Genomic DNA, 21418 nt, shown 5'->3' on the forward strand with positions numbered 1-21418 from the left:
ATATATACCATAATTTTTTATATCTCTGTTTGTATATAAAGTATGTTAACACCCAATTCAAGTCTTCATACATGTACTTTGTACAATGATATCCATCACATTCCTCCATCCTTGCTAATCCCCAACCCCCTCCCTTTTCCTCCCACCCCTCTTCCTTATCCAGAATTGATCTAAATCTCCCATGCTCTCCCTCCCTACCCCTCTATGAGTCAACCTCCTTATATCAAAAAAAAAAAAAAAATTTTGGCATTTGTTTTTTTGGGATTGACTAACTTCACTTAGTATTATCTTCTCCTATGCCATCCATTTACTTGCAAATGCCATGATTTTGTTCTTTTTTAATGCTGGGAAAATACCACATGTATATTTTTCTATAACTCAGAGCCTGTTTTCCAGAAATACTTATTATATTTAAAATAATTTTTCCACTTACATTAATAGTAATAATTAATGAATATTATTATATAGATGTTTATTAAGAACAGAAATTTTCATATAGTTAATTTTTCAATGCACAAGTAATAAATCTTAGTTTGAAAAAGTATTAATTTATAGAGTTTAATGTGTCAGATTGAGTCCTTTAAATATGCTCTTAATTTGCTTGCTTTTTTAAAGTCAGAATTTAGTTCCATTCTAGAGCCATAAAACCACTGCAGATGTCTCATTGCGACATTAATGTCATCATGTAAAACTTCTGCCTTTGCCCTGCTGGCCTTAGTTATGGTTCACCTTGTGTGACACTTTTCAAATAAATATATCAAAACCCAACAGGCAACTGAATATTTGAGCACCATTGATGTAGCCAGTTATACTTGGTGTATTCAGCAAAAGGCATCCTCTGAAGCTGACATACAGCACTACAAAAGAGTAAACAAGGTCCTCCTTTGTGATGACAACAGAAGGTCCACTTGTGGCCCAGTTTTGGAATTAAATTTATGAAGTAATTATAACCCAGATCATACATTTCACATTGTCTTTTCAGAAAATATCCCAGTATATTCAAGAGGCATTATACCAGAGATATATTAATTCTATGCTAATGAAATAGGAGTAATGTTCCCTTTTTTGATGCAATGAAAAAATACAGTTCTCCCTGAAAAAAAAAACTTGTTTGGTTATTAAGTTTCTTGTTTTTGTAATTCATCTAAGTTGTTTATAATCTTCCAGCAATTTGAACTATCTCTGTGGTTTAAGACAAGAGCAATCCCCTTAGGCCACTTTCATGCCCGGTAAAAGTCCAGATTAGGCACAACTATTTGGAGCCATGAAGTTAGAAAGGTCATTTTAGCTTCTCATTGACCATTGCTTACAAGAGGTATAGAAAACTGAAATGAATTATAATTATCACAATTATGATAATAACTGAAGCTAAATTATTCTTCACATTAGATAGGGAAAGAAATTAAAATTGAAATATATTATCAAAATGTTTCATAGCTTAAAAGAAAAATAAATTTAACACAAGTCCATTCACTTCAAAACTATTGTTTCTCAATATATCTTTATATCTCTGACACACTCTTACCTACCATTGAGCTTGACAAATTGATCTGAGATACTGTTGGTAAAAACCTATATTCTAATTATGTTTGTGGCTCAAATAATTAGAAATAATATGTTTTAATCAGCTTTTTCACTACTGTGAATAAAGGACCAGACCTGCACAACTATAGAGAAGGAAGAATTTATTTGAGGGCTCACAGTTTCAAAGGTCTTAGTCCATAGACAGCAGGCTCCATTCCTCACGGATTAAGCTAAGGCTGATCATGATGACAGAAGAGTGTGGCAGAGGGAAGCAGAGAGACTCCACTCTCAAGTTACAATATATATACCCCATAGCCACGCCCCCAATGAACCACTTTCCCCAGCCACTCCCCACCTGCCTCTAGTTACCACTCAGTTAATTCCACCAGGGACTGATTCACTGATTAGGTTAAGGCTATAGCCAATAATTTCTCCTCCAAACCTTGCATTGTCTTACATGTGAGATCTGGGGGGACACCTCACATCCAAATCTACTGATTATTGAGACACAATTCTTATTCATAGGCATTTTATCAGCCTTGAAATGCTAGAAAACTAAAATAAATAATATTCAAAAATCATCTATTTTCTCATACATATACTTCATACAGAAACATACCACATTTGAGATTCTACTTCAATATTGATGAAGATTCATTTTGATTTTAGTTATGTGCTACAAATTGTCGTACTTTCTGCATTTAGTTAACAAAACAAAGTAAATTACTCTGACAGACAAAACCCTGGGGCAAAGGGAGTAGAAAGATTTTCCTAACTTATAAACCTCCCTTGTAGTCCTCAGAGAAGATTAGAAAATAGAATCTAGAATTTCAAATAAGTAGAATTCCTTGAGTCAAAGTAATAGATAATTCTATTATAATTCAAACCTACTATTATAATTCAAAGCTCATGGGATCTTAATAAAAAAATAATTGAAATAAATGTAAATTGTTATGAAGTACACAAATTTTTGAAAAACTGATTTAACATTTTGTAACTTCAAATATTTTTTCAGTGAAATCTACAAAATATTTGCTTCAAAATACACCACTCATCCTAATAATAATTCAATTGCATGAAGAAGGCTAAACCTGAAATCCTCTGTCTGATGTAGGGAGTTATTTTCAAAGAACATCATGTTACCCTAGAGTGAAAAGACATTTAGAGAGCTATTTCATAAATGTTAGGTACAAAGTTTAAGTACATTTTGATACTGAGTATGAAAGATTTAATTTAATGTCACTACCCTGACATTTATAGAAGTCTATTGTCTGATTGTTTTGTGAAGCAAACCTGAATCACTTTTCCAGCTACTTCTTCAGTAAATTACAAATAAATATGAAAGTGATGATATAATTGCATGTTTAGTTCAAAAAATACTCATGAAAAGAAATTAATTTTTGAAAACATTTTTTCTCACAGTTTACCTTAGTTAATTTGCCAAATTGAAAATGAATCTCCTCAGTTCATGACCCAAGATGATTTTTGACCTTGGAGGTATAAAGAGTCTCCATGCCTATTTGCTCTAAATGTGGGTTCAACAGTCATTCCCAGTATTGAAGGAAATTTAGACTTTATGATATTTTTCATTTTGTTGATTGAAACAAACTTGTAAGACTTTTATAACTCCAAACTGCAGTAAATGCACTCTGTATTGAAACATTGGGTTAATTTCACTCCATAACCTGGTTACCTGTCTAGTGCTATATTCTGTTCACTATGCCTTGCTTCATCTTACCTATTTTCTATGAGAGATTGGGATTCTATTCTTGGACCTTGGGATTCTATACTCATACAATGTTCAAGAAACAATCTAACTATTTTACTATTTTTCTTAAACTTTTTTTCTATAGCATTCTAAGCACTTTTATAAACATGTTTGTCTAAATAGGCTGTTTTAAATTTCTTTATATTCTGTAAATTACTGAATATAAAGCAATTTATTCATAAACCAGTGCTGTGTCATATACCTAGATATATATTACTACCCACATATTACACATATATTATAAATATATACAGTGCATGTATTTATGGCAATAACTAATAATAATGGGTTATTTTTATTATGTGCATGCAATATCATGAGCAATTTCTGTGTATCAATTAATAATATAGGTGTTATTACACATATTTTTAATATGAATAAACTAATTTATGCGGCATTTAAATCACCCTCTTTATTTTAAGTATTTGGTAATTTACAAAATAAGAGACTGCTTATAGAACTGGACTTTCCAAAGAAAAATATTATGCATATGTAAATTCTAAGACAACTTTAAAATCCTTGAAGCCATACATTGAAGGTAGTGTTCTCTGGGTTTGTCCTAGGAGATAAGATATTGCCTCTGCTAGCAAGGTTTCCTGACAGTGCCTCAAGGGAACACAGCTGCTTTCTCTCATCACAACCACGATTTTCCTGCAGTCAGGCCTTAGCCAGCAAGTTGGAAGAGAAGATTGTTATAGGCAACTCTGAGGATTGCCTCTAACCTTGCTATAAGGCTTCTTGCAATTGGAAATACATTAAAATACTTTTACCTTTCAGGAAGACTTGGGACTGGGTGATAATTCATGAGAAGAAGTTTGCTGCTTGACTCCCAGTGTCCATTGAGTTTAAACATTCTTCATATGTGGAAAATGATCTGATAATTGGAAAAAGTAAGAAAAAAAAAGAAAAAAAATCATGGTCTAATAAGTGACCTTTTCTTTAACATGATTCTATTTGGACAATTAGATTAGTATTTTCATAATAAGATTATAACTACACTATTGTGTAATAGTCATATTCTCAGAGTATATTTTTTCATGATACATTTTTATGATAATTTTGCAATTATTCCATTTAACATTCTGAATAAAACTGTACTAAATTCAAACTCAGCTATATAGTGCATAAATTAAAAAATACCAATATGCAACATTAAATATTAATGCAACAATTGTATTTATCATTGATGTTTTAATAGTTCACTCATATATACAGTTATTGCCTATCTACTTATTCTAAAAAATTAAAATTTGAGTTCTGATTTTTAAGCATTTAATTTTAGGAGCAGACATTGACCACCTGCTGCCGGGTGGATGCAGCCCACAAGTTGCAGAGAACGTAGGAGCGGACATTGACCGCCTGGGCCCCGCCGCCCGGCTCTGTGAACTGCAGCCGGCCGCTGATCACACTTAGCAACAATCTTAGGAGTGGGCGGGCCTGCCTGGGCCCACACCAGCCTGGCTCTGTGAACCGCTGCTGGCTGCTGCCAGACGAGCGGCCCACAGGGTGCACCGAGCTTAGGAGCGGGCGCGGCCTGCCTGGGCCCACACCAGCCAGGCTCCGTGATCCACCACCGGCCACTGCCGGGTGGTTGCAGTCCACACGTTACAGCGAACGTAGGAGCAGACATTGACCGCCTGGGCCCCCGCCACCCGGCTCTGTGAACTGCCGCCACCCACACGCTACAGCAAACTTAGGAACGGGCGCTGCCTGCCAGGGCCCACGCCCGCCGCGGCTTTGTGAACTGCCGCAGGCTGGCGCCAAGCAGCCGCTGCCTGCAACCTTGCAGTGAGTGGGGGAGCGGGCGCTGCCTGCTCGGCCCCGGCTGGCCGGACTCTGTGAACCTCCTCTGGTGGTTTGGAGCTACAGACGACCACCCCCCACCTGCCAGCCCAGTGCTGCAAACGACCCCTGACCAGCTCTGGGAAAGGCCCCGCCCACAGCAGGAGTGGAGACTCGCCCAGTCCGGGAGGAAGAACTGCTGCACAGTGATTGACTCCCGCCTACTGAGAGGAGAGACTTGGCCCGGTGGGCATAGCTCCATCTACTGGAAGAGCAGTTAATCGAACTCTAGGACTACATTTATATATATATATATATATATATATATATATATATATATATATATATATATATATATTTTTTTTTTTTTGCTGTCCTTTTAAATGTTTTTTTAATTCATCTTATTTTATTTTATTCTATTTTTTAATTTCATTTTTCATTTCTACTATTATTATTTTTTAAATTCTTTTAAATTTTCTATTTTGTTCTTTCCTTCTTTTCTCCTGCCTTTACATTTCTTTTCAATTTTCTTATTACCCCTTCCTTGAATTCTACCTGCTTACTCACATTCTCTTTAGTGACTTCTTCCCATCCCTTCTAATACCTTTCCTCCCAAGCATCAAATAAATTTATAGGAGTAAACAGTAACTCAGCAGTCAAACAGAACAAGAAACAATATGAACAGCATGAAAAAGCAAGGAAGAAAAGGAGTGCAAACAATGCAGGGCAGCCTAAATATTCAGGAGGATATAGAGTCACCAGAAAAATGGTCATATAAAGAACTCATGGATCACCTGAGACAGATGGAACAGAACCTTAAAGAGGATACGAGACAGCAAATTCAAGCAGCGAAAGAACACATTGAGAAGGAATTACATAGACAGATAAAAGAAGAAGTTAAGCATCTTTATCAGGAGATAGAGACTATAAAAAAGAATCAAACAATGATCTTAGAAATGAGGGAAATTATAAACCAAATTAAAAACTCAAATGAGAGTATCATTAATAGAGTGGAGCAAGTAGAAGCCAGAACGTCAGATAACGAAGACAAAATATATCATCTGGAAAAGAGTCTAGCCAACTCAGATAGGCTGGTTAAAAATCACGAGAGAAACCTACAAGAGATATGTGATAATATAAAAAAAAACAAATTTAAGAGTCATTGGGATAGAGGAAGGGATAGAGATTCAAACCAGGGGAATGAGTAATCTACTAGATGAAATAATTGCAGAAAACTTTCCAGAAATAAAAAAGGAAACAGATATACAAATTGTAGATGCATACAGGACACTGAGCATACAAAATCACAGTAGACCAACGCCAAGACACATTGTTATGAAGATATCCAATATACAGAACAAAGAGAAAATATTAAAAGCTGCAAGAGAAAAGAGAAAGATTACATTCAGGGGTAAACCAATAAGGTTAACAACGGACTTTTCAACTCAGATGCTGAAAGTGAGAAGATCCTGGAACAACGGATTTCAAACACTGAAAGACAACGGATGCCAACCAAGAATTCTGTACCCAGCAAAAGTAAGCTTCAGATACGACAACGAAATAAAAATCTTTCACGATAAACAAAAACTAAAAGAATTTGCAGCCAGAAAACCAGCATTGCAAAGCATCTTGAGCAAAACACTTCACGAGGAAGAAATGGAAAACAATAACCAAAGCCAACAGTGGGAAGTACCTCAGTAAAGACAGACGGAGCAGGGAAAGCTAATCATGGAGAAACAAACGAAATATTAAAAAAAAAAGAGATAAATAATCAAACATGGCTGGAAGTACAAACCATATATCAATAGTAACTCTAAACATTAATGGTTTAAACACTCCAATAAAGCGACATAGGCTGGTAACATGGATTAAAAAAACAAATCCAACAATATGCTGCCTCCAGGAGACACACCTGACTGGAAAAGACATACACAGGCTGAAGGTGAAAGGTTGGGAAAAAATATACCACGCACAGGGTCCGCGCAAGCAAGCAGGTGTGGCCATCCTCATATCGAATAAAATCGACTTCAAGACTAAGTTAATCCAAAGGGATAAGGAAGGACATTATATACTGTTAAAAGGAACCATTAAACAACAAGATATAACAATTATCAATATTTATGCACCAAATAACGGTGCTGCGAAATACATAAAACAAATTCTCCTCAAGTTCAAGAATCAAATAGATCACAACACAATAATTATGGGTGATTTCAACACACCTCTCTCACCATTGGACAGAACCTCCAAGCAAAAGTTGAATAAAGAAACTATAGAACTCAATACCACAATCAATAACCTAGACTTAACTGACATATATAGAATATACCAACCATCATGGAATGGATATACTTTTTTCTCAGCAGCACATGGATCCTTCTCAAAAATAGACCATATATTATGCCATAGGGCAACCCTCAATAAATATAGAGGGGTGGAGATTATACCATGCATTTTATCTGATCATAATGGATTGAAACTGGAAATTAATGATAAAAGAAGGAAGGGAAAATCCAATATCACATGGAAAATGAACAATATGTTACTGAATGACCAAGGGGTTACAGAAGACGTAAAGGAGGAAATAAAAAAATTCTTAGAGATAAATGAAAATTCAGACACAACATATCGGAATCTATGGGACACAATGAAAGCAGTTTTAAGAGGGAAATTCATCGCCTGGAGGTCATTCCTCAAAAAAAGGAGAAACCAACAAATAAATGAGCTCACACTTCATCTCAAAGCCCTAGAAAAGGAAGAGCAAAACAATAGTAAATGCAGCAGAAAGCAAGAAATAATTAAAATCAGAGCGGAAATCAATGAAATTGAAACAAAAGAAACTATTGAAAAAATTAACAAAACTAAAAGTTGGTTCTTTGAAAAAATAAACAAGATTGACAGACCCTTAGCCATGCTAATGAAGAGAAGAAGAGAGAGAACTCAAATTACTAACATAAGGGATGAAAAAGGCAATATCACAACAGACGCCACAGAAATACAGAAGATAATTAGAAATTATTTTGAAAACCTATATTCCAATAAAATAGAAGATAGTGAAGACATCGATAAATTTCTTAAGACATATGATTTGCCCAGACTGAGTCAGGAGGACACACACGATTTGAACAGACCAATATCAATGGATGAAATTGAAGAAGTAATCAAAAGACTACCAACCAAGAAAAGCCCAGGACTGGATGGGTATACAGCGGAGTTTTACAAAACCTTTAAAGAAGAATTAATACCAATACTTTTCAAGTTATTTCAGGAAATAGAAAAAGAGGGAGTTCTTCCAAATTCATTCTATGAGGCCAACATCACATTGATTCCGAAACCAGACAAAGACACTTCAAAGAAAGAAAACTACAGACCAATATCTCTGATGAACCTAGATGCAAAAATCCTCAATAAAATTCTGGCGAATTGGATACAAAGACACATCAAAAAAATTGTGCACTATGATCAAGTAGGATTCATCCCTGGGATGCAGGGATGGTTCAATATACGGAAATCAATAAATGTTATTCACCATATCAATAGACTTAAAGATAAGAACCATATGATCATCTTGATAGACGCAGAAAAAGCATTCGACAAAGTACAGCATCCCTTTATGTTCAAAACATTAGAAAAACTAGGGATAACAGGAACTTACCTTGATATTGTGAAAGCTATCTACGCTAAGCCCCAGGCTAACATCATTCTGAACGGAGAAAAATTGGAGGCATTCCCTCTAAAATCTGGAACAAGACAGGGATGCCCTTTATCACCACTTCTATTCAATATAGTTCTCGAAACACTGGCCAGAGCAATTAGACAAACGAAAGAAATTAAAGGCATAAAAATTGGAAAAGATGAACTTAAATTATCACTATTTGCAGATGACATGATTCTATAAATAGAAGACCCAAAAGGGTCTACAAAAAAACTACTAGAACTAATAAATGAATTCGGCAAAGTGGCAGGATATAAAATCAACACGCACAAATGAAAGGCATTTCTGTATATCAGTGACAAAACTTCTGAAACGGAAGTGAGGAAAAACACTCCATTCACAATATCCTCAAAAAAAATAAAATAATTGGGAATCAACCTAACAAAAGAGGTGAAAGATTTATACAATGAAAACTACAGAACCCTAAAAAGAGAAGTAGAAGAAGATCTTAGAAGATGGAAAGATATACCCTGTTCATGGATAGGCAGAACTAACATCATCAAAATGGCGATATTACCAAAAGTCCTCTATAGGTTTAATGCAATGCCAATCAAAATCCCAATGGCATTCCTTGTAGAAATAGATAAAGCAATCATGAAATTCATATGGAGAAATAAAAGACCCAGAATAGCAAAAGCAATTCTGAGCAGGAAGTGTGAATCAGGTGGTATAGCAATACCAGATTTCAAACTATACTACAGAGCAATAGTAGCAAAAACAGCATGGTACTGGTACCAAAACAGGCAGGTGGACAAATGGTACAGAATAGAGGATACAGAGACTAATCCACAAAGTTACAACTATCTTGTATTTGATAAAGGGGCTAAAAGCATGCAATGGAGGAAGGATAGCATCTTCAACAAATGGTGTTGGGAAAACTGGAAATCCATATGCAACAAAATGAAACTGAATCCCCTCCTCTCACCATGCACAAAAGTGAGCTCAAAATGGATCAAGGACCTAGATATCAAATCAGAGACTCTGCTTATGATAGAAGAAAAAGTTGGCTACCATCTACATATTGTGGGATCAGGCTCCAAATTCCTTAACAGGACGCCTATAGCACAAGAGTTAACAGCAAGAATCAACAAATGGGACTTACTTAAACTAAAAAGTTTTTTCACAGCAAGAGAAACAATAAGAGAAGTAAATCGGGAGCCTACATCATGGGAACAAATTTTTACTCCTCACACTTCAGACAGAGCCTTAATATCCAGAGTATACACAGAACTCAAAAAATTAGACAATAAGACAACAAATACCCCAATCAACAAATGGGCCAAGGACCTGAACAGACACTTCTCAGAGGAGGACATACAATCAATCAACAAATACATGAAAAAATGCTCACCATCTCTAGCAGTCAGAGAAATGCAAATCAAAACTACCCTAAGATACCATCTCACTCCAGTAAGATTGGCAGCCATCAGGAAGTCAAACAATAACAAGTGCTGGAGAGGATGTGGGGAAAAGGGTACTCTTGTACATTGCTGGTGGGACTGCAAATTGGTTCAGCCAATTTGGAAAGCAGTATGGAGATTCCTGGGAAAGCTGGGAATGGAACCACCATTTGACCCAGTTATTGCCCTTCTTGGTCTATTCCCTGAAGACCTTAAGAGAGCGTACTACAGGGATACTGCCACATCGATGTTCATAGCAGCACAATTCACAATAGCTAGACTGTGGAACCAACCCAGATGCCCTTCAATGGATGAATGGATTAAAAAAATGTGGCAGTTATACACCATGGAGTATTACGCAGCTCTAAAAAATGACAAATTCATGGAATTTGCAGGGAAATGGATGGCACTAGAGCAGATTATGCATAGTGAAGCCAGCCAATCCCTAAAAAACAAATACCAAATGTCTTCTTTGATATAATGAGAGCAACTAAGAATAGAGCAGGGAGAAAGAGCAGGAAGAAAAGATTGATATTAAACAGAGACACGAGATGGGAGGGAAAGAGAGAGAAAAGGGGAATTGCATGGAAATGGAAAGAGACCCTAATTGTTATAAAAAACTACATAAAAGAGGTTGTGAGGGGAATTGGAAGAAAAAACAAGGAGAGAAATGAATTACAGTAGATGGGATAGAGAGAGAAGATGGGAGGGGAGGGGAGGGGGGATGGAGAGGATAGGAAAGGTAGCAGAATACAACTAATAGGGCATTATGTAAAAAGGTGAATGTGTAACTGATGTGATTCTGCAATCTGTATTTGGGGTAAAAATGGGAGTTCATAACTCACTTGAAACTAATGTCTGAAATATGATATGTCAAGAGCTGTGTAAGGTTTTGAACAACCAATTAAAAAAAAAAAAAGAAGGTGTAGCAAATAAGGGGAATAAAAGGAGGGTTGATTCCATGAAAACAGAAGAGAGATCAATGGAGTAGACAAAGGCTATAAAGAAAGAGGGAAGACAGATGAAAAAAAGGAGGAACTGCAGAATAATATAGACCAAATAATGCCATGTACATATAAGAATATACGACAGTATATTTGATCTTTATGTATGTCTATGAATTGCCAATTTTTAAAAAAGAATAAGTAATTAGAAAGAAGACCAGTAAGAGAGTGGAAGTGACAGTGGGTGGGAGAACCTGAGGGAAAGAGGAAATACTAGGGATTTAAATGGAGCAAATTATATTTCATACATGTATAAATGTCAAAATGAACCATACTCTTATGTATTATTACAATGCATTAATAAAGGGCTGGGATTGTGGCTCAGTGGCAGAGTGCTTGCCTCACACATGTGAGGCACTGGGTTTGATCCTCAGTATGACATCAAATTAAATTAACAAAATAAAGATATTGTGTCTATGTATTACTAAAACAGTAGTTTTTAAAAAAGACATAAAATAGGATTGATGTTTTCATTTCAATGTAATGATTCTAAAGAATTTTTCTTTATTTTGTTAAGAGAAAGTCTGAAAACAAGGGAAATCAGAAGAAATAGCACAATAAATTAACTTGATATGAAGAGGAGATTAAAAGCAAAGTATTTTGTATTATCTCATAAGGAAAACCATATATTTTAGAGCTGTAAACATGAGAAGAAGATAAAAATAACTCTTTTTATATTCAATGATTAAATATTAAAAATAAACTTATGGAAGGAGTTTTTGACTAAAAGAATAAAAGTATTTTGTGAGGACCTTTAAACAGCATTGAAGACAGTTTAAATATTTTAAGCTAAGTTTTATTTAATGTATCATATTTGTTAATAAATTAAAATATCTGAAATGTACATCAATATGTCTTTATATATAAATGTATAACTAAAAGTAAATGAATATATATATATATATATATATATATATATATATATATATATCACATCACACAGAGACACACATACACACACAATACACACATACACATATATCCTTAATCCAAAGGCATCATCTTGAAAATGTAGGAATGAATATGTCATAATTTGAGTCATAGAATACTGTAGATTATAGTTTACTGTAGGATTATATATAATTATAACGGATATGGATATAAGCTATAGTAAATATAGAATATAATCACACAATGTAGTATAGTGGATTACAGAATACTATAGATTATAGGTCTCATGCTAAAGTTGTACCAAAGCTATAGGTACCTCCACAATTAATAATACACCTTCTGCATATGAAAGAAAACTTTTTTCCCTCTCCTTTATGAGTCTGGCTTACTTCACTTAGCATGATATTCTCAGTTCCATCCATTTGCCAGCAAATGCCACAGTTTCATTCCTCTTTATGTCTCCATTTTGTAGATATACAACATTGTCTTTATTCATTTATCTTTTGACAGGCAACTGGTCTGGTTCCATAACTTGGCTATTGTGAATTGCATTGCCAAAAACATCAATGAGCCTGTATCTCTATAGTGTGTTGATTTGTGTTCTTTTGGATAAATACCAAGGAGTAGGATAGCTGGGTCTTATGGTTCCATTCCTAGTTTTTGAGGAATTTTTATAATTTTCCAAAGTGATTGTAACAATTGGCAGTCCCACCAATATATGACTATACCTTTTCTGCCATATTCTCACTGACATTTATTTTTATTTTGATTCTTGATGCTTTCCATTCTCACTGGAGTGAGATGAAATCTCAATATAGATTTGATTTGCACTTTTTTTCCTTGATTGATGGGGATGTTGAAAATTTTTTTCATATATTTGTTAGCCATTTGTATTTCTTCTTTGGTGTCTGTTGAGTTCTTCTGCCCATTTATTTACTGTTTTTTTTTTGTTGTTGTAGTTGTTTTTTTTGTGTGTGTGTTGTGTTTTGATGTTACGCTTTTTGAGTTCTTTATGTATTCTGAATATTAATCCCTTGTTGGCAAAGATTTTCTCCCATTCTGTAAGCTATCTCTTCATGCTCTTGTTTCCTTTGCTGTGTAGAAGTTTTTAAATTTGATGCCATCTCACTTATTGATTCTTGATTTCTTGAGCTTTAGGGGTCTTGTTACAGAGGTCAGTGCCAGTGTCCGTGTGTCACAGTAGTAGTTTGTTTGATTCTAGCAGTTGCAAAGCTTCAGGTGTAATTCCTAGATCTTTGATCCATTTTGATTTGACTTTCGTGCCAGGTGAAAGAAAGGAATCTAGTTTCATTCTCTTATATATGGATATAGAGTTTTGCCAGCATTGATGTTAAAAGTCTTTCTTTTCTCCAACATATGTTTTTGGCACATTAGTTGAATATCACATGATTATATCATGGGCTTGTCTCTGTGTGTTAGTCTTCCTATCTTGATGCGCTTTCAATGATTTTTCTCATAATTTTTAATGGATCTTTTATTTCTTACAAGTTAATATTATATATGTAGCTAAAACACTTGAAACTGTTGCAATACCTCCTATTGTATATGTATCCCTGTTAGCTTTTCAGTGAAAAAATACTTGAGGAAGTTAACTTAAAGGAAGAAAGTTATATTTTCGCTCATGGCTTTGGAGGTTTCATTTTGTAATAATTTAGCTTTATTTCTTTGGGCTTGTGATGAGATAAAACATTATGGTGAGAAGGTTTGGCAAAAAAAAAAATATATATATATATAGATATAGATATAGATATAGATATAGATATAGATATAGATATAGATATATATTCATCTCACGGAAACTGGAGGCAAAAAAGCAGAAGGTAAGGCAGAAACCAGTGAAGATAATACCCTAAAAAGTCTTGCCCTCCAGTGACCTACTACTTTCAAGTAAGCCTCATCTCCTGAAATTTCTACCACCTCCCAACAGCTTGTTAATTTATTACTCCATTGGGAGATTAATCTATTTTGAGTTTATTTAGAACCCTCAGGATTCAGTCCCTTCCCATGTCTTATCACTGCTGCTTTGGAAATCAAGCCTACTACACAAGAACTTTGGGGTACATGCCAGATCCGAAACATAACAATACCTAAAAATAGAAATAATCTATTTTGAATACTGTAATTAAATTTTCACTTACTTCTGAGGTTTTTAAAAGCATTTTATTAAATACTTGTTGAAATTATGGCATTAAGAAGCAAATTCTGAGAATAAATATCCAATAATGAACTGAGAGAATATTTCCTTCCAACAACTCTAAATAATTTATTTTGTAGTGACACAGTGCATAGTATTCAAATTTTATTTATTTCATTATAAATCTGAACATCTTCTGTTATAGAATAAATGTTAGAACTATGAGAAATGCATGAAATAATACAGCATGATTATTCAGATAGGTTCAACCTTTAAAATTGAGGTTTTAAAAATTTAATTTTCATAAACAATATATGGTATAGTAAGACATATTCTACTATATATTACATAGTAATATATTTGGAGTATATTTAAATATACAAATTATATTTTAATATGTAAATTTATTTATTTATTTCATAACATTTTATTCTAAGACCAAAACAGTTGGTAGAATTTATAATCATATCATTTATATTATCTCTATAAATATATAATCTATATTTAATCATTTCAATTATATCTCTCTAAACCAGATGATAATATATAAAATTTTATTCAAGGAGTAAACAAGAAATCAATTATCAGATTTACATTTGGAAAGATTACACTGCCTGGTAAAGGAATTGCTGATTAGAGGTAAGTTAGAGAATGGGAGGAAGAAGTTATAGCAGAAATCCCAATTAAATTTATTATGATGATTTTCTTTATGAATACTAAGAACTAAAATCAGAAATATTTAATAGTAATTTCACTAGTTAAGATTTTTTTTTAAATATGGGTGTGCATACTTGTGCATGGGGAAGGGTAGGAAGTAAGATGTAAGAATTTAGAATGGCTGTTAGAAGTTTTTTTGGGAGAATGGAATCATGGAAATACCTGGAAATAAAATAGAGCAAAATCATGTGCTTCTGTGTGTGTGTGTGCGTGTGTGTGTGTGTGTGTGTGTGTGTGTGTGTGTATGTGTGCAAGTGCATATGCTCATATGTGCACATACCACATATGCATACACTGAGGAGGAGTAGATGAAAAAAGTGTAGATATGCTAATTTTGTTTTAGTATTACCTGTGGACAAACAGTAATATCCATTGCCATGATTAAGATGTAGTTTGTCCTCCAGGGGTTCACATGTTGGAAAGCTGCTCCTTAATTTGGAAGCCTAGAAGATGTTCCTTAGGTCAATGAAAAACCTGACATTGGGGAAAAAAGGCAGATTTTCTGAAATAAATCCTTATGAGAGTGCAGTTTATCACAAAAACCTGATACTGAGTGTCAGGAGCAGCAACTGAATTATATATGGGTCTTGAACTGTTCAGTAATAGAGGCGATGCCTTTCTTGGAAATCACTATTAGAAAGCATCCATTTGAGCCTGCCCAGTTTGCTATGTGATGTCTGGTTCCATAGGAAGTTCTGTGCCAATCATGGAGCTATTTAGTTCTTGACCTTGGATTCAAATTCCAGCTGCTCCTGAGGAGAAAGTTATGGGCACAAGGTGATAATCATAATCAAACTGCTCATACTCTTGACCTTGGTTCTTCTTACACTGAAAAACTTTCTCACAATAAATTCTTTTGAAGTTTATACCTATGTAATAAATGTGCTGAGGTTGTTGTGTTTTACTATTCCCCTACCAGGGTTGTAGTCAACCACCTAGACTTAGTTTTTCTCTGTGTGTCTGTTTGTCTTTTCTCCATCCCCTTACTGCCCAGCCTGGGAACTTGAATTAACAGCTGGGGAGTTCAAGGCAACAGAGCCCTTAATTTTACTCTGACTTCCTGTTTTAAAATATTTTCTCCACTCCCTTGTGCTCCCATCCACCACAAGTTCTTCACCAGATGTGAACCCATGTTGGCGCCATGCCCTTGAATCTCCAGAACTGTAAGCTAAATAAAGCACTTATCTTCATTAAATTACTCAGTCTCAGGTATTTTGTTATGTCAATGAAAAAGGATGAAGATACATTTAGATGATTGTTCAACTGGTCCTAGACAAACACGGACAAAATTCAAAACTAGTGTATATAGATGTGAATTGTTCATATTTACACAAAATAATGTATATTGAATTATTTGGACTGGATACTGAGCATAGAGGAAGAAGTAACAGAGATAAAATAGTAATTGGGAAACTTTCACATTTGAGAAAGATTTAAAAAAAAAGAAAAGAAAGAAACTCAAGTGACTGAAATTGAGAAAAACACTTAGATTAATTTGAAGGAAGTAGCATCCTGGAACACAAATAAATGGTAGCGGCTTGTTGGCCTGAGATTTCTTGTTTTAATACAGAAAATTTTGACTAAAGGAAGATTCAGTTATGCTATCACTTCAACACACAACTGTAAAAGTAGCTTTTCAATAGACCAGAATGGAGTTCTCCTAACAAACTAACTCAATACTCATTTGTTAGTTTGTCTCTATCCTTTCCTCATCCTACTCCCCTAGGAGATTTATATTATTTTTAATTTCTATGAGATCACAAACTTCACATATGAATTAGATCATATTGTACTTGTGTTTTTGTGCCTGGTTTAGCCTCCGATTCTATGTTGTTAAAAATATCAATTCTTTATTCTTTTCATTAGCTGAATGATACTTCATTATTCACCAATTTCTCATTTTATTTATTCATTAATCAGTTGATTGATACTTAAGTTGTTTTATTTCCTGGCTGTTTAAAATCATGTTGAAATGAACAATGAATTATAAATATTTCTTCAACATACTGATTTTATTTTTTATGGATATATGCTGAATAGTGGATTGCTGTGTCTTACCGTTGTTCCATTTTTAATTACTTAAGGAAACTGCATAATGTTTTTTACAATGGCTGTAATGGATAAGGGACCCCTTTTCTCAATATCCTCCTCAGAATTTTTTTTTTTTTTGTCTTTTTGCTAGCAGCCATTCTACCTGGAGGGAGATAATATCTCATTGTAGTTTTGATTTATATTTTCCTGGTAACTAGTGATGTTGAACTCTATTTCATATATCCGTTGGTCATCTGTACAACTTTTACCAAGAAATTCCTATTTAGGTTATTGTTCATTTATTATTATTATTATATTAAATTATTTGAGTTTCTTATGTTTTCTGATTATTTTCTTGCCAAATGAATATTTAGCAAATCTTTTCTCCTAGAATTTAGATTGTCAGTTTGTTAATTGTTTTCTTTGCTGTGAAAAACTTTGTATCTATATGTAATTTCATCTGGCTATTTTGCTTTATTTGTTTTTCATGTCTTATTCCAAATAAATTCTTGTTCATGCTAATGTTCTGAAGCATTTCTCCTTTGTTTTCAGTTTGTTGTTGTTTTTGTTTTGTTTTGTTTTGTTTGGTACTGGGATTAAATCTAGGTTTGCTCTTCCACTCAGCTATTTTCTCAGCCTCATTTTACTTATTTATTGTTTAATTTTATTTTGAGTCAGGATCTTCAATAGTTCCTTAGGGCCTTGGTAAGTTTCTGCAAGTAGCCTAGAACTTGCAATCCTCCTGCCTCAGACTCCGAAGTTGATGAAATTACATGAATGTGCCACTGCACCTAGCTCCCCTATGTTTTCTTCTAGTAGTTTCAGAGTTTCATGTTTTAAACAACTTTTTATTTCATTTTGATTGATTTTTACAAATGGTAAGAAACAGGTAGTTAGTTTCATTATTGTGCATGTAGACTCCAATATTCTTAACACCATTTTTGAAAAGACTATCCTTTCCCCTAAGGTATGTAGTTAGTACTTTTGTAAATGATCTATTGTCTGAAGATGTGAGGCTTTATTTCCAATCTTTCTATTTTATTCCATTGATGTGTTTGTGTTTGCATGTGTTCATGTTGTATTTTTAGTTTTATGAATAACTTCATTGTCTTTTTGACAGGGAATGCATTTAACATATAGATTGCTTTGGGTCATATGAACATTTTCATAATATTGATTTTGTCAAACAATGGATGCAGAATTTCTTTCTTATTTTTGTGCATTCTTTAACTTCATTGTTGTTATTGTAGGTGGGCTCAGGGTTTTTGTTTGTGTGTTTCATTTTGTTTTTGAAATGTGGGGGGAGGGTTCATGATGTTGCCAGACTGAACTCACTCTCCTGGGCTCAAAGGATCTGTTTCCCAAGCCTCCTGAATATCTGAGACCACAAGCATGTGTCCTCTTCAATTTATTTCATCAATATTTTAACTTGTGTCCTCTTCAATTTATTTCATCAATATTTTATAATTAATGTTCATAAACATATTTGGCCTTTGAATTTAAATAATTTCTAGGCATTTATTTACCTGTTATAAATGAGTTTAATTTCTTGATTTCTTTTTCAAATAATCTGCTCTTGCTGTATGACAAATTATTTTTGTATGTTAATTTTGTATTCTGAAAATTTGTTTTTTTTATTTCTAATACTTTTTTGGTGGAGTTCTTGGATTTTTCTATCTGTGAGATCATATGTTAACAGTTATAATTTAATTTCCTTTTTCCAGTTCAGATTTTTAAAAATTTCTTCCTTCCCTCTCATTGCTCTCTGTATAAGATCATATCACAATAAAATAATGACAATTTGATCTCCTGTTTTCCAGTTTGATACTCTTCATTTATTCTTTTTATCTGATTGCACTGGTTAGATCTAATAAATGGAGTGAAACAGGTAAAAGTAAACATCCTACAGCAAACACTTTAAAATACCTCCTTCCTTAAGTACTACTTGATGTGTTTATGTTTTCTTGATTTATTTTATAACCAATCATTTATTTTTGTAACATAGGTTTCAAATTTATTAATTTATTTTGCAAATTAGTTGTTTGTCTTTATCTGAAAATTTCCACTGAACATAAAGCCATGTGTACTTTCCTCCATGTTGTACTCACAATATATAACATGGAACATATCAGGGATTCAATAAATATTTGATGAATGAGTTCTAAGCTAATTGTGTTTCAACTGTTTTTCAAATAAATGGACATGTGTTATTACTAATTTTTTTATTATGCAGACTTGATTTCCCCTTTTAATATCAATAATTTCTTAACTTTATTGATCTCTGAACCAAACTTACTTTTACATGTTTTCATTATCTAATGAAGAAAGCAGCTGTCAGTTGAATAAAGAAGATTTTATTAAAATATAATCACACTATCAAAAAGTATGGAATGCCTTATGAATTTGTATGTCATTCTTGTGCAGGGACCATGTTAACCCTCTCTGTATCATTCCAGTTTGAGTATATGTGCTGCTAAAGCAAGTACCCCTAACTTTTTTTATTATGGCTCAATTTTTCGATCCTTCTCTTCCCTAAGAGATTCCCAAACATGTCCTAAATTACTTAAATGTCTATTATGTTATAAATCCCTCAAAGGAGATAGATTTCAATTTCATCTGTCTTTTAGTTTTCCCTCTCAAAAACATTAAATATTAACACATTGGTCTCAGAGAACTAGCAAGTCAAGCTAATTTCAGATATTTGTAGAGATGATAATATTGTGTAGACAATCATACAACTTTTATGTTCACTTTCTATAGAATAGTGATATATAATTCTTTAAAAAGATCTGAAATTATGCTTCAGGGTCACATCATAGAGTGATATCTAAGTTGCATGTTAGATGTTTTAGGTACTGCATTTCACAGTTTACTAGAAAATAAAAAAAATATATATCTATTTTATATGAGGTGCTTTATTATATTTTGGAAATAAATAAATTATCTCACGATGAACAGGTACAGAAAATCAGTATTTTGCTAAATCCCTTCTCTATTTACTTTTTTTAGATGTAAATTCTTATGGTTTATGTGTGAAAGGATATAAAGACTTGATGAATTCATATATAGAGTGTCTTGTGCATGTTCATATATTTGTACATAAAATATCTTTCCCTCACTTGTAAATAAATTGCAATCACCAGCATGAAATGAGAACATGTGAAATGAACTGTTTTCTTCTATTGTTGAGAGAATAGCCAAAGCAGAATAAATGAAAGCTATATTATTTTGTTGCTTCTATGTCCTTTTCCATTTATTGATAATCAACCCAAAGTCTTAAACAATAAAAGTGTGGGCACAGTGTTAGCACTGGTGATATACCTTAAACCTGATAATGTATCCTAAGGGCATGAAGATTAATTATTCTTAAAGCAGAACCTGATTTAATGATACACAGGAGCCATTTAAATTGCTATTCAGTAAACACTTTCTTACTTTCAAGATATTGGCTATAAAATCATTCAAGGATAAATAACTAAAGACTGTGGAGCAATTAAAAGCATATTTGAAAATATAAGTGTTTTTGAAAAGTCATTTTATAATGGTTTTTTATTAAATTGCAGTTTCTGTAATTTTGCTTCTTTGTATTTAAACACATAAATAGTGATATCAATATCAGGTAAGTTGAAAAATTACAAATAAAGATTGATTTACAAATTGATACTTAGTGATCCCTAACAATATCATTAAGTGAAATAAAAACTCCATTTTGTAGTTGTTTTGTGTGGGCTTGGTGAGAGAGAAGATAAAGAATCATTTTCTATTTATCAGTGTGCATGGAATAAAGTCATAGTTAGAAAAGACTTCAGTGTTATCTAATCATGTTCCATAAAGATAACAGAGGAGACAAAACTTGTATGCTCAATTTAAATGAAGAAATTGTTGTATTGCTCTAGGAACAAAAATTTTCATTTGTCTCTTGATGTGTATTTCATATTGAAAATGTTCATATTATTTTGCGTTTCCTCCTTTTTACAAAATTTAGACTAAATAATATTCATTTGTGATTAAATAGAGGTTAATAGAGAACCTACATCTTGGGAGCAAATTTTTACATCTCACACATCAGATAGAGCACTAATCTCTAGGGTATATAAAGAACTCAAAAAGCTAAGCACAAATCAATCAATCAACAAATATATGAAAAAAATGTTCATCATCTCTAGCAATTAGAGAAATGCAAATCAAAACTACTCTAATATATCATCTCACTTAAGTCAGAATGGCAGCTATTAGGAAGATAAACAACAATAAGTGTTGGCGAGGATGTGGGGAAAAAGGTACACTCATACATTGCTGGTGGGATTGTAAATTGATGCAACCAATATGGAAAGCAGTATGGAGATTCCTTGGAAAACTAGGAATGGAACCACCATTTGACCCAGCTATCCCTCTCCTTGGTCTATACTCAAAGGACTTAAAAATAGCATA

The 21418-nt window shown here is 33.5% G+C and overlaps 1 non-coding gene across 1 annotated transcript; it reads right to left on the reverse strand.

Annotated features, from left to right (window-relative positions):
- Positions 1–19366: 19366 nt before the first annotated feature.
- Positions 19367–19473, reverse strand: LOC113199930 (U6 spliceosomal RNA). The gene has a single exon (XR_003302991.1). It is a non-coding gene; the product is annotated as a U6 spliceosomal RNA (small nuclear RNA).
- Positions 19474–21418: the final 1945 nt, after the last annotated feature.

Source organism: Urocitellus parryii, chromosome 2, assembly GCF_045843805.1.
Source record: "Urocitellus parryii isolate mUroPar1 chromosome 2, mUroPar1.hap1, whole genome shotgun sequence".
Lineage (NCBI taxonomy): Eukaryota > Metazoa > Chordata > Mammalia > Rodentia > Sciuridae > Urocitellus > Urocitellus parryii.